Genomic DNA, 13,377 nt, shown 5'->3' on the forward strand with positions numbered 1-13,377 from the left:
ACTGCAGCTAGCGTTGGAGATGATTTCCCCTAACATTCTCCCTATCTAGCCTCTCACATTCCTTCATAATATTAAACACTGTCATAAAAACCCATCTGTTTCACTGACGTCCGGTAAGGAAAGAAATCTGTCATCCATACCTAGTCTGGCCTACATGCAACTCCAGACCCATAGCAATGTGGTTGACTCTTAACTGCCCTCTAAAATAGCCTAGCAGTTGCATCAAACCGCTAGAGAAAAGTCAAACAAGAATGGGCAGACCGCCTGGCATTGGCCTAAGGGCCAGAAACGACAAAGGCACCATGCCCAGTCAGCCCTACAAAGTCCTCCTTACCAACATCTGAGGACTTGTGCCAAAATTGAGAGAGCTGTCCCACAGACTAATAATCAACAACCTGACATAGTCATACTCATTGATCATACCTTGCAGCCAACGTCCCAGACTCCTCCATCACCATCCCTGGGTCTGTCCTGTCCCACTGGCAGAACAGATCCAGCACCAGAGGTGGTGGCACTGCGGTACATACAGTTCGGAGGGAGTGACCCTGGGAGTCCTCAACACTGAGCTGGACCCCCATGAAGTCTCATGGAATCAGGCCAAACATAAGTTAAGGAAACCTCTTGCTGATTACCACTTAGTGCTCTCCCTCAGCTAATGCATCAATACTCCTCCATGTTGAACACAGCTTGGAAGCAGCATCGAGGGTAGCAAGGGCACAGAATGCACTCAGGGTGGGGAAATCCAATAACAACCATCAAGAGTGGCTTGGTAGCACCACTACTGACCAAGCTGGCCGAGTCCTGAAGGACGTATCTGTCAGACTGGGCCTGCGGCAGGTGGTGAGAGAAGCAACAAAAGGGAAAAGCCTAGTTGACCTCACCCTCATCAAATCTCTGTCCATGACTTTATTGGCAGGAATGATCACCATATAGTCCTTGAGACGAAGTCCGTCTGCACAGCGAGGATACTCTCCATCGTGCTGTGTGGCACTAGCACCATGCTAAATGGGATATATTCAGAACAAATCTAGCAGCTCAAACTGGGCATCCATAAGACATTGTGGACTATCAGGAGCAGAGTTGTATGCAACCACAACCTGCGACCTCATGGCTCTTTGGCCTATCCCTCACTCTACCATCATCATCAAGCCAGGGGATCAATCCTGGTTCAATGATGGGTGCAGGAGTGCATGTCAGGAGTCGCACCAGGCATTTTTAACAATGAGCTGCCAATCTAGAGAAGCTATAACACAGGACTACATGCATGCTAAACAGTGGAGGCAGCGAGATAGAGCTAAGTGATCTCACAACCAACAGAACAGATGAAAGCTCTGCAGTCCTGCCACATCCAGTCATGAATAGTGGTGGACAATTAAACAGCTAAACAGAGGAGGAGGCTCCACAAACATCCCCATCCTCAATGAAGGAGGAACCCAGCACATCAACACAAAAGACAACACTGAAGCATTTGCAACCATCTTCAGCCAGAAGTGGCGAGTGGATGATCCACCTCAGTCTCCTCCAGAGGCCACCAGCATCACAGATGTCAGTCTTCAGCCAATTAAATTCACTACACATGATAAGAACGGCTGATGGCACTGGATACAGTAAAGACTATGGGACCTGACAACATCCTAGATGAGTACTGAAGACTTGTGCTCCAGAACTAGCCGCACCCCGAGCCAAGCTGTTCCAGCACATCTACACCAGGGAGTGGAATCCCTTCCTATGGATAAATGCTTCTGGCTGCTCTGCTGGGGCCTTGATGGCCAAATGAGTGCAGACAAACACACCCTGCACCTGATGGAATTCTGCCATGGAAGCAAAGCTCTCTAGGCCTGAGTAGCCTCATATGTCAGGAAGCCAATGTGCTCCAATGCCCTCTCATACAGGGCATCTGTCACCTGCCCAAGGCAATGATGGGCGGCCACATGTAAGATCCCACACAGGTCCACAGCCATCCCTTGAAACAATCCAGAAGCAAAGAACTTCAAGACCACTATCAAGGCGACTGGCACCGTGTGCCTACACAACTGGCAAGGCTTGAGGTCCTCCTCCATGAAGGCACCTAAATCAAGGCAGGAGGTTGCTGATAGGCACGGCCTCCTGTGGCACTGCTGCTTTGAGTCCATTTGATGTCCAGGAACATACGAATTAAGAGGAGTAGGCCACGGCCCCTCGAGCCTGCTCCACCATTCAATAAGATCATGGCTGATCCAATTGTAACCTTGACTCCACATTCTGCCTGCCCCCAATAACCTTTCAGCCCTTGCTTAACAAGAATCTACCTACCTCTGCCATAAAAACATGTAAAAACATTGCTTCCACTGCCTTACTCCAAAGACTCATGACCCTCAGAGAAACAATTTCTCCTCATCCACGTCTTAAATGGGTGACCCTTTATTTTTAAACAATGGCCCCTAGTTTTAGATTTTCTCACAAGAGGAAACATCCTTTCCACATCCACCCTGTCAAGACCCCTCAGGATCTTGCATGTTTAAATCAAGTCGCCTCTTACTCTTCTAAACTCCAGCGGTTACAAGTCTAGCCTGTCCAACCGTTCCTCATAAGACAGCCCACCCATTCCAGGTATTAGTTTAGTAAACCTTCTCTGAACTGCTTCCAACGTATTTACATCCTTCCTTAAATAAGGAGACCAATACTGTACACAATACTCCAGATGTGGTCTCACCCAATGCCCTATATAACTGAAGCATAACCTCTCTACTTTTGCTGAACCTGCATACTAACCTTCGGCGATTTATGCACCAAGACACCCAGATCCCTCTGCCTCTCCGAGCTCTGCAATCTCTCACCATTTAGATAATATGCTTTTTTTTTTACTTCCTGACAAAATGGACAATTTCACATTTCCCCACATTATACTCCATTTACCAGGTCTTTGCCCACTCACAATCTATCTATATCCCTTTGTAGCCTCCTTATGTCCTCTTCACAAGTTACTTTTCAACCTATCTTTGTGTCATCTGCAAATTTAGCAACCATACCTTCAGTCCCTTCATCCAAGTCATTCATATAAATTGTAAAAAGTGGAGATCCCAGCACCAATCCCTGCAGCACACCACTTGTTACATCTTGTCAACCAGAAAATGGCCCATTTATACCTACCCTGTTTCCTGTTTGCTAGCCAATCTTCTATCCATACCAATAGGTTACCCCCACACCATGAGCTTTTATTTTCTGCAATAACCTTCGATGTTGCACCTTATCAAATGCCTTATGGAAATCTAAGTACAGTACATCCACTGGTTCCCCTTTATACACAGCACATGTTACTTGCTCAAAGAACTCCAATAAATTGGTTAAACATGATTTCCCTTTCACAAAACCATGCTGACTCTGCCTGATTACCGTGAACTTTTCTAAGTGCTCTGCTATAACATCTTTAATATTGGCTTCTAACATTTTCCCTAAGACAGATGTTAAGCCAACTGCTTTCTGTCTCTCTCCCTTTTTGAATAAAGGAGTTACATTGGCTATTTTCTAATCTAACGGAACCTTACCCGAATGTAGGGAATTTTAGAAAATTAAAACTACCGCATCAACTATCTCACTAGCCACTTCTGTTAAGACCGTAGGATGAAGTTCATCAGGACCCGGGGACTTGTCAGCCCACAGCTCCAACAATTTGTTCAGTACCACTTCCCTGGTGATTGTAATTTTTTTGAGTTTCTCCCTCCCTTCCATTTCCTGATTTACAGCTATTTCTGGGATGTTACTTGTATCCTCTATAGCTAAGACAAATGCAAAATACCTGTTCAATTCATCTGTCATCTCCTTATTTTCCCTTATTAATTCCCCAGACTCACTTTCTATAGGACCAAGGTTCACTTTGTTAACTCTTTTCCTTTATAAATATGTATAGAAACTCTTGCAGTCATGTCTCTGTAATGGCTATCAGATAATACTTATCTATTTCTATTTGCGCTGTCAGTTCAACTGTTTTGTTTCAAATGCTATGTGCATTCAGATACAGAGCCTTTAGCTTTGGCCTTTTATTATTTTTGTAATGTCTAGCCTTGACCACTGATTTACTTAGATTTGTACTCTCTATCCCTTCCTGTCACAGTCTGTTTACCATTTCCCATATTAATACCTTTCTCTCTTGCCTTGTCTCTACTTTTTGATTTACCACATCTTCCCAAATTTGATCCCTTGCCCCTATTTAACTTAAAACCCTCTCTACTTCCCTGCGGCTCACTGGAACACCAGCCCCAGCACAGTTCAGGTGTAGGCCGTCCCAACGGTACAGCCCCCACTTTCCCCAGTACTGGTGCCATTGTTCCACAAACCAGAACCCACTACTACCACACCAGTCTTTCAGCCACGCATTAATTTCTCTAATCTTATTTGCTCTATGCCAATTTGCACGTGGTTCAGGTAACAATCCAGAGATTATTACCTTTGAGGTTCAGCTTCTTAATTTGGTGCTTAGCTCCTCATACTGACTATGCAAAACCTCCTTCCTTGTCCTGCCTATGTCATTGGTACCTACACGGACCATGACGACTGGATCCTCCCCCTCCCACTGCAAGTTCCTCTCCATCCCTGAGCAGATGACCAGAACTCTGGCACCGGGCAGGCAACACAGCCTTCTGGACACTCACTCTTTGCTGCAGAGAACAGTGTCAATCCCCCTGACTATACTGTCCCCTACTTACACAACATTTCTTTTTGCTCCCCCCACGAATGGCTTCCTGTACCATGGTGCCATGGTCAGTTAACTCATCCACCCCTCAGCCCCCACTCTCATTCAAATAAGCAGAAAGAACCTCAAACCTGTTGGACGAATGCAAAGGCTGAGGCTCCAGCACTCCTGCCCTCTGGGACCCCTTATCTGCCTAAGCTGTAGCCACATTCTCCTGTCCCTGACCACTGATCAAATCAGAAGAGCCTATCCTAAGGGGTGTGACCGCCTCTGGTACAAAGTGTCCAGGTAACTTTCCCCCTCCCTGATGTGTCGCAGTGTCTGCAGTTGGCCTCCAGCCCAATGACTCTGCGCTGAAGCTCCTAGAGCCGCAAACACAGCAGACATACTTGCCCAGGAGATCCCACATGCTGCAGCCATGGTACATCACCTGTCCTGCCATCCTTAATGTGTTTTAATTAACTACTTAATTATTTTATTCCATCATCATTTTCCTTTTTGATATATTTTATTAACCTTGCCACCAGTTCCTGTACTATTTTAAACCTTAGGAATAGAATAGACCTTAACCACTTACCAGATACTCACCAAAGAGCGAGGTTCTTCCCCGAACTCCCTGCACTCCGTTTCAAGTCACATTCGCAATCCTCTCCTGCTGTTTCTCTCCCTTTTGCTGTCTCTGTGCTGCTTTTATCTCCACTGCTGGTCTTGCTCTTTCCTGCTGCTCGCCGACAGTAAGTTGAGTCTTTGGCGGTACACCCTAGGGTGAGCATAGCGCCTACTTACCCTCCTGCCCCTCAAGCATCACCTCTGCACCAAGGGCCTGCATGTGTTGCTGGCACAGATGCTCTCTTCATCACTACTCGTCACCACCTCAGAGTAGATGAGCACCCATGTTCAGGGATAGTCTCACTCGCTGAAAGCTGCAAGGGAACGGGTGTCTAAACCCCTCCTGCTGTGTCCCACTGACCCCTGTAGTTACAATTCCCCACAACTGCCCCAGTGTCTCCACCTGCGCCAATGTACGAGCTCCTCTCTGCTTATTCCACCGTTTAGGCAGCGCCAGGAATGACTCCCCCTTCTCTGAATGGCTCCCCACTATGCAACCATCTCATCTCCTTGTATGTGCTGCTGACCCAGTGCGTTTCCCACGCACTGTGCCGAAAATCTAAATCAACCCTGCATCAAGCTCTCAAGTGGCTCGTTAACTACCTCAATTGATCACCCGCCACTTTCCGGTGGTTTGTCAAAACCTCCTAGAAAATGTCTCCACCAAAATCGCTGGGAGGCGGAAACACGTCAGGAAGACGGCATGCTGCTCGGCGCCACAATTTTCCCAGCAAACCTGCCACAGCCTATGGATAAAAATTCAGCCCATTACTCCAGTTGAGGCCTAACCAGTGATTTATAAAGGTTTAGCATAATCTCCTTGCTTGTGAGCTCTGTCTCATGCAACTTTATCAACTTCGCTGCCATTTCTGTAGCTACTGATTTGCTGAACAACACCCTCACCTCCACCTTTGATGCCCTAGTCACCAAAAAAAACATTATTTGCTCTCACTCTGGTCATTCCTTTGGTATAACCCTCATCTCCACTCCCTTAAGTCCAACGGATGCAGACTTGAAAGGATATAGTGGACAACTGGTTTAGCCATCCACTGCCAGATCTGGCTGGACTATGTAAAGCACTATCAGGTGCTGCTCTCACCTGCTAAAACTGGTCACTATTCCAGAATCATCCCGGAATGCAAAGATAATCCCCAGCTTCTTTTCTCTACTGCAAACAGTATTCTTTAACCCTTCTCCCTGTCACCTCCACTCTCGCCTCCAACAGCAAGTGTGAGGAGCTTCTGGACTTCTGTCACTAAGATCAAGACAATCCGTGCCTCTGCCACATCTTTCCCTTCCACAAGCCCACCAGGCCAAACTTCATCTAAACACTCTCCCCTCCCTGAGCCCTGAACTCACATCTTTCTCTTGTTCCTTTCCCATCTCCCCTCATGCCCTCTCCTAGCTCACCTTGTCCATGAGACCGCCTACTGCCTTGATCCACTAAATCACTGACCACCCAACTTCCCCTCCTGGTTCCCATATTATCCAATATTGTCAATGGCTCTCTCTCTTCAGGTGTTGTCACTATTTCCTTTAAATCTGTCATCACACCTCTCTTCCAACCAAAATGCATCACAAGACTTCTCTGAATTAAACTCCATCTGTCCACTTCACCAGTTTGTCTAAGGCCTCCTGATGTCTGTTACTAGTCTCGTGACTGTTAACAATATTACTACATTTTGTACCATCTGCAAACTTGGAAATTATGCCTCTTATACCCAAGTCCAGGTCATTAATATGCATCGAAAAGAGTAGCAGTACAAATATTGACCCTTGGGGAAGACCACAGAGTACCTCCCTCTGTATGATAAACAATCGTTCATCACTACTTTCTGCCTCAGTTAATTCCATACCCACACTGCCACTGCTCATTTAATCCCATGACCTTTGATTTTGTTGATGAGTCTTATGTGCCTCTGTATCAAACATCTTTTGAAAGTCCATATGCAAATCAACCTTCTGCATTATTTCATTGAAGAGTTCAATAAAGTTTGCCAGACACGATTTACCTTTAATTAATCAGTGTTTTTCCAAGTGTCAATTAATTTTGTCCTCCATTATGGACTCCAGAAGTGTCCCCACCACTGATGTTAGTTTAACTGGCCTGTCGTTATTTCGCAATTTCCTGTTTGCTCAGTATGTCCTGGGAGACCTTGGATTTTGCCTGGAGTTGTCAAAGATTGAGCAGCTTCCCGTCCATGCAATATCTGATTTCGATGCCAAGATCACCATCATGGAAGTCATCGGAGAGCATGGCAGAGAAAAACATGCTGAAGAGGGTTAGTGTTAGCACACAGCTCTGCTTAACTCCATTAGTGACTGGCGGGTCAGAAGACTCACCATCATCCAGGATGCACATGAGCATGCCATCATGGAACTTTTGAACCAGTGTGATGAATTTCTCAGGGTAGCCACATTTTTCCATTACCTTCCAAAGGCCCTCATGACTGGCTGTGTCGAAGGCCTTAGTCAAGTCGAGAAACATGGTGTAGAGGTCCACATTCTGTTCTTGGCATTTCTCCTGGAGCTGTCTGACTGCAAACACATCAGTGGTTCCTCGACCTGTTGTGAAACTGCACTGATTCTGTGGCAACAGATCCTGATCGAGACGCTGCACTACATGGTTCAGAAGGATTCTAGCAGAGGATTGTGCAGGTGATGAAGAGAAGTGAGATTCCCCTGATTGTTGTAAGATTGGCAATTTCCTTCCCACTTGTACAGGTGAACAATGGAGGCATCTTTGTATTCTTGCAGGATTGATTCCTTTCCCTCACATAGATTGAAGGAGTTCAGTGAACTGCACAATATTGTGCAGGATGCAGCAGACCACTATCATTCTGGGCACCCTGGCTGCCAATGCTGAAAGGCACCTCCAGACCTATCTAGGCACCTAAAGCACAACTTCACCATTCCAATGGCTTACTCGATAATACACCTGGTGGTCATGTGGCTCTTGTTGTAGTGCTCATTGGTGGTGTTACCCTCAAGTGTTATGAGATAACTCTGAAATGGGAGACAGACCCCTTGCTTCCAATAAGCCAGCCCTAAAGTCGCTTCCTGGAATGATGTTGGACTGCCTCAGTATTAAGGCAGCATAACAGCTCCCAGTGAAGCTGGTGCAGACCTGAATGTCCCTCTTGTTATGGTCACACACCAGTTGTGCACTGAAGAAAGTCTGTTCCCTGTGGTTAATAAACTCCTGCTATGGCAGTGTTCAATCAATGGCACCCTGTACCTGGAGGAATCCAGCCAGAGAAGGAATTCTGACTATTGTCATCACAGGGGAAATTTACATAATTGTTGACCCTGGCAAACAAGCAGTGATCTGCCTTATATATGTATAGGCAGTCGATTGGGAGATCTTGGATATGTCACTGGTAGAATCCTGGAAGGATTCAGTGGCGAAAAAGTTGAGGACAATAGTCACTTTCACAACTACTGGTAAGGTGTGATCACCAGGTCCAGCAGGGAGCAGGTCTTCTGGTAGGAGGCTACAGACATCTGCAACCATCTGACGGGACAACATCCGCCCTCTTTTAAGAGGTCAAAGGAAGCTGAACTTCTGTCTATGAACGTGATGTGGGTGGTACCTCCTGTGATCTCGGCCACTCTCCTGAAACAATCCCACCACAGCATGTGATCTTTGCCACAGATAGTAAAGGTATTAGCGAGAGACAGCATGGTTTTGTGAAGGGGAGGTCGTGTCTTACTAATTTGATTGCGTTTTTTGAGGAAGTGACGAAGATGATTGATGAGGGAAGGATGGTGGAAGTTGTCTATATGGACTTTAGTAAAGCCTTTGACAAGGTCCCGCATGGCAGACTGGTGCAAAAGGTGAAGTCACACGGGACCAGAGGTGAGCTGGCAAGATGGATACAGAGCTGGCTCAGTCACAGAAGGTAACAGTGGATGGGTGTTTTTCTGAATGGAGGGATGTGACTAGTGGTGTTCCGCAGGGATCAGTGCTGGGACTTTTGCTGTTTGTAGTATATATAAATGATTTGGAGGAAAATGTAGGTGGTCTGATTAGTAAGTTTGCGGACGACACAAAGGTTGGTGGAGTTGCGGATAATGATGAGGATTGTCAGAGGATACAGCAGGATATAGATCGGTTGGAGACTTGGGCGGAGAAGTGGCAGATGGAGTTTAATCCGGACAAATGTGAGGTAATGCATTTTGGAAGGTCTAATGCAGGTGGGAGGTATACAGTAAATGGCAGAACCCTTAGGAGTATTGACAGGCAGAGAGATCTGGGCGTACAGGTCCACAGGTCACCGAAAGTGGCAACGCAGGTGGATAAGGTAGTCAAGAAGGCATACGGCATGCTTGCCTTCATCGGTCGGGGCATAGAGTATAAAAATTGGCAAGTCATGTTGCAGCTGTACAGAACCTTAGTTAGGCCACACTTAGAATATTGCGCGCAATTCTGGTCGCCACACTACCAGAAAGACGTGGAGGCTTTGGAGAGGGTACAGAGGAGGTTTACCAGGATGTTGCCTGGTCTGGAGAGCATTAGCTATGAGGAGAGGTTGGAAGAACTCGGATTGTTTTCACTGGAACAACGGAGGTGGAGGGGCGACATGATAGCGGTTTACAAAGTTATGAGCGGCATGGACAGAGTGGATAGTCAGAAGCTTTTTCCCAGGGTGGAAGAGTCAGTTACTAGGAGACATAGGTTTAAGGTGCGAGGGGCAAAGTTTGGAGGGGATGTGCGAGGCAAGTTTTTTTATACAGAGGGTGGTGAGTGCCTGGAACTTGCTGCCAGGGGAGGTGGTGGAAGCAGATACGATAGCGACGTTTAAGAGACATCTTGACAAATATATGAATAGGAAGGGAATAGAGGGATATGGGCCCCGGAAGTGCAGAAGGTGTTAGTTTAGGCAGGCATCAAGATCGGCGCAGGCTTGGAGGGCCGAATGGCCTGTTCCTGTGCTGTTTTGTTCTTTGTATTCCTCTTCTTATGCGCTGTCAAACACAACCAAGGCGCCTCTCATCCTGATCTAGTCAATTTGAAATCCTCAAAAAGGTTGGAAAAAAAAGCTGTATCCACAGGCACCCTCTGCCAAACATTTGCCAGAGGGAACACAGACAGCAACTGCAATAAGTGATCTTTTATTCAGATGGGACAATGACAAGTTTAAATACCCACTTGAACTGCAGGTCAAATTCACCTCAGTTTTCCATTCAGTTTCCCCAAGTCCTGGGAAATCTGTGCTACTCAAGTAAAATTTAGAGTCAAGTTAAAAACAATTTAACAGAGCTCATTACCATGCGCCAATGGTGTTAACCGTGCTCGTATGTACCCACCTACAACCAATTATGAAATCCCCAACGTCGGCGAGTGGGTTTCTTGCCGGCATTCAAACATGCCTCCATTAAACCCAGAAATGAGTGCATTGCAGCTGATTTGCGCTCCCATTATAAAAAAAATCAAAAACATTTACACCTGTGCTGCTTTCAATCATCCATTTCTCCCCCTCACTAGCACAGAATAAGTTTCCAAGCAAATTGGCGTAGCTGGAAATATGTAATACAAAAGCAGCAAAATTAACTCTAGGATTTAACTGTAGACGAGATTGAAACAAAAAATAGCTTTTATCTTTTGAAAAGATAACCCAAGTACAAATGCAAAGTTTATCATAATGAGGAATTTTAATCAAGCAAATTGTCCAAGTGGTCTAGAATCTGAGCTAGTAAATGTAACATAAGACTAATTTGAGTCAGTTGTTAAAGATGCCACAAGAGACAACTCACATGATAATGTGACTTGTTACTAACAAATGACCCTGAGGGAATACAGTGAACTGAAGTGGCTTGGTGACAATGACCACAACATGACTATACAAGATTTGGCATTTACACAAACCAATATGCAGGTTGACAACTTTTAAAAGGGGAATTTCAAAAGAAGAGTAGACAATTTGCTCTGTTAAAAATGCTTAATTTAGAAGGGAATATCTTTTAAAGGACAAACCATTGACCATGTAGGATGATTACGTACAAAGCACTAGTGATCAACGATTAAACAAACATGATCCTAAACAGATCGAAAACAGCATACAAAGTGGTGAGAAAAAATGAACTCGACAAAGTCTGTACAAGGGAAGGTGAGCAAGACTACACAGGAGGAACCAAAACATGCTTAAAATGGTCTAACGAGTAAATAAGGAAAAAAAATTAACAGCTATAAGGTTAAACACAACATTAAGGAAATACTTCTAGAAGAACAGCAAGAGTCTTGTCAAAAAAGAACTGAGATGCTTTAAAGGTGCAAATGGGGTTGAAAACCACAAACAATAAAACACTGACCAAGCTTTTGGTCACTCCTCCCAAACATCCCCTCTTTTGGCTTGGCTTCCATTTTCCCTTACACCACTGGAAAGCACCTTGGGATTTTTATTCCTACTTTAAAGGCAACATATAAATGCAGCTGTTGTTATTGTCAGTAAATTACTTTGGGGAAGCATTCAATAGGAAAGCAAATAGCAGCATGCCATCCAAAAGGATATTCCATTACTAAACTTAATTACTTTTGTAAACAGATTCTAAATCTCAAGAAACAGATGGTATACAACAAAGATATTAACTTGAGTTATGGATGAAACCTACAAATGTATCCAGAGGCAAGTCCCAAATAATCTGAGGAAGTGATTTCCCAAGTGGATGTTGGAAAACCCCATCATGTAGTGTACCCAGACTATCAGAAAACCTCTGACAAAAGTCCTACATGAAAAGTCGCTATATAGATTTCAAATTCTAAATCGCTTAATTCAAATTATCCTTTCATTTGAATTTTTCTTTAACAGAGAAAAGGGAAAAGCTATTTTAATTACGTTGTTTAATTCAAATTATTGGATAATTTCTCTCCACATAAAAACGACTGAAATAACAGAGTAATGTTGTGCTGAGATGTGCAGAGTGGACTGCCCCAGGGAGCCATGATGAAGCCTCTCCACTGGTTCCAGTTTACTTAAACCAACTGGATTCAGAATCACAACACAAATTGGCCACATTTGCAGATCATGTGAAGGAGGGGCAGCCGAGTCTGATGAAGCAGCCAAGGAATGATAGGGGATCAAGACAAAATTTTCAAGTGGACAGAACTACAGCAAATGGAATTTAATACAGATAAATGCAAGGTGATACAAATTGGAAGAGCGAAAGAAAATATGGAACTTAAAGCATGTGATTAAACTGGTTGAGGAAAGGGTTGAATGATACTGCAAGTGATAACTGACTCAAAATTTACCCTGTACAATCATTGCAGAGCAGCAATCAACAGAACACATCAGTTGAGTATAAATCTAAGGGCATCATGCTGAATCTATATTGTGCTCTGGTCTGGCCACACCGTCCAGTACTGCAGCCACTTCTGATGACGGAAGTACAAGGGAAACACTGAAGCCCTGAAGTAGTGCAGATAAGGACCATGATTTTGATCCATAACAATACAGGACTGTGTTAATTGAACAGGCTCTTTAATTATGAGACACAAATGAGAAGGGACCTTATAGGAGATGTATACTTAGTGGAGTTGTACAGCGAGCTCGCCACTGGTATCAGACCCACCGGCCGTCCATGTCTCCGTTATAAAGACGTCTGCAAACGCGACATGAAATCGTGTGACATTGATCACAAGTCGTGGGAGTCAGTTGCCAGCATTCGCCAGAGCTGGCGGGCAGCCATAAAGACAGGGCTAAATTGTGGCGAGTCGAAGAGACTTAGTAGTTGGCAGGAAAAAAGACAGAGGCGCAAGGGGAGAGCCAACTGTGCAACAGCCCCAACAAACAAATTTCTCTGCAGCACCTGTGGAAGAGCCTGTTACTCCAGAATTGGCCTTTATAGCCACTCCAGGCGCTGCTTCACAAACCACTGACCACCTCCAGGCGCGTATCCATTGTCTCTCGAGATAAGGAGGCCCAAAAGAATACTTAGTGGAATAGACAAGTTTAATTCAGAACAATATTGCAAATTAAACAATTATTCTCGGTACAAATTAATGAAAGGCAAGTTCAGGATATTGCTTTCACGCAAACTGTGATCAATATATGGGAGTAGGTTAGTGAAGACAAGCTATAAAACCAACAGACAACATA

The 13,377-nt window shown here is 44.9% G+C and overlaps 1 protein-coding gene across 3 annotated transcripts in view; it reads right to left on the reverse strand.

The window, feature by feature from the left end:
* The window catches only part of kiaa0232 (KIAA0232 ortholog), a 141,087-nt gene that overhangs the window by 58,462 nt on the left and 69,248 nt on the right, over nt 1–13,377 (reverse strand). The gene's annotated exons all lie outside the window — the stretch shown is intronic.

The sequence above is a fragment of the Heterodontus francisci genome, chromosome 1 (genome assembly GCF_036365525.1).
Source record: "Heterodontus francisci isolate sHetFra1 chromosome 1, sHetFra1.hap1, whole genome shotgun sequence".
Taxonomy (NCBI): Eukaryota; Metazoa; Chordata; class Chondrichthyes; order Heterodontiformes; family Heterodontidae; genus Heterodontus; species Heterodontus francisci.